The sequence below is a fragment of the Tupaia chinensis genome, unplaced genomic scaffold (assembly GCF_000334495.1).
Source record: "Tupaia chinensis unplaced genomic scaffold, TupChi_1.0 Scaffold000226_1, whole genome shotgun sequence".
Classification (NCBI taxonomy): Eukaryota; Metazoa; Chordata; class Mammalia; order Scandentia; family Tupaiidae; genus Tupaia; species Tupaia belangeri.
Genome location: NW_006159701.1, coordinates 8,248,960 through 8,250,852, shown reverse-complemented (window position 1 = coordinate 8,250,852; position 1,893 = coordinate 8,248,960).

The window sequence follows — 1,893 nt, the reverse complement described above, 5'->3', positions numbered from 1 at the left end:
CTGGTGTCCCTCTGCAAGAGAAATAAGTAGAGAAAGTGGGAAAAGTTTGGATCACAGAGAACACCGAAGCGAGAAACCGAGAAAGCGGACTCGGGCGAGGACGCATGGCGAGAAGAAAAGCGGCGAGGGAGGAAACCAGCTTGAGCCTCCGAGAAATCTGGCAGGCGAGAAGCTTGAACCGTGATTAAAAAGGGGAAGAACCACAAGTCCCCATTTAAGTCAGCAGGGCTGCCGTCTGGGCAGCGAGAGGGAAAGTGCTTGTGGCTGGAAGATCTCAGCACCGCAGTCAAGGGCTGCGAACCTGCTGCCTTGGGGGTGCCGCGCTGTGTTCTCGGCCTCCATCTCCCGGAGGGTGACAGGGTAATGATAGGAGACCTTCTGTTTAGACTTCCTGGACACCTGCCCAGGTGCTGTGTGAGCACCACTGGGACACTTCCTAGTGGGGCGGCCACTCAAGACTGCAGCTTGTATTCAGAGATCGCCAGATCCTTGCACACAGCCGTCCATGGCTCCCATGGCCCTCACTATAATTCCCAAACTGCCCACCAGGACCTTCAGGACACCACACGTGGCCTGCATTTCCCGTCTGCCAGTCAGCATCACCTTTTGGACTTTGTCCGGATGCAACTGTACTGCCATCAGGGGACCTTGGCCCTCTGTTCCTTTGGCCTGGAATGCCCTTCCCTCACATGTCAGCATGTCTGGATTTTTCGTGTGTGGGGGTGGGGGTGGGTGGCAGTGGAGGGATCTCAACTCAGCTCAGAAGTCCTTTCCGGGCTCCTGTGTGACTCTGCCCCAGCTGTTTAGCCATTTCCGTACTAAGTCATCTATGTATTTTATTTGTGCTCTGCGTCCCCCTCACCAGAACCCCGGCTCTGGGAAAGCAGGGTTAGTTGTCCGTTCATGGCTGTGTCTCCAGCACCTGCAACAGTGCCTGGCACACAGTGGGTATTCAATACATATTTGTGGGAAGCCCATTTGCGGGGCCCTTTACTTCAAAGTCATTGAACTCTGGGGATCCTACAGCAGACAGCGCCCCTCCTCCATCTGCTAGAGTCTGGAAATCCCCGCCTTCTGGGGAACCCCTTCTTGCAGGTCCCAAGGCGAGATTCAAGGCCTGTTTGTTTAAGAGACAAACACCCCTTCCTTGAGCCCAGCCCCAAGCTTCCCGCTTTTGTATGCATGGAGTCCACACACCCAGTGGGGCGGGACCCTTATTTCCATTTCATTGATGAGGAAATCGAGGTGTGAGGAAGTCTGATCCTTTGCCCGAGGCTCACAAGGGGGAGGCAGTGGGAGTGAGCAGCACTCGGTCTGGGAAGGACTGAAGGGGCCCCTCCAAGCTGGGGCGTGGGCGACGTGTTTCCTGCTGGGGGAAGGAGAGATGAGCAGTCTTCTCTCTCCTCCCTCCCACGTGTTGGGAAAAGACCGGTCCCCAGACTAGAGGGGACCCCATTGTCAACCTTCCCTCCCCTCCCCGAGCGGCCCTGGAGAAATGTAAGTAGGCCGGGGCCGAGCAGAGTGGAAGGCGCAGAGGGCACGGGAGGTGCTTCCTGCAGAACCATGCGCCCCTCCTGCAGTGGGATCCAGGTGGCGGGATAGAGAGGCTGGTCTATACCGCAGGCGCGGACTGCGGCGAAAGCACGGCTGAGGATGAGAGCTGAACCCCAAAGCGGGAGCTGGGGCGCGGGTGGGTCCGCGCTGTAGAACCACGGATAATCGGGGCCGGCAAGGCTGTGCTGTCTCTCCTGGCGAAGATGAAAGCCTCGATCGCTATTGCACTGACCGCCCGGAGGCGCCGATAAGGCCCTGCAAGAGGGAATCAGCAGGGGCGCGCCCCCTCGAGGCCAGGCCGCTCGGCGCGGCCCCGCCCCAGGCCCGCCTCTTCCTCTG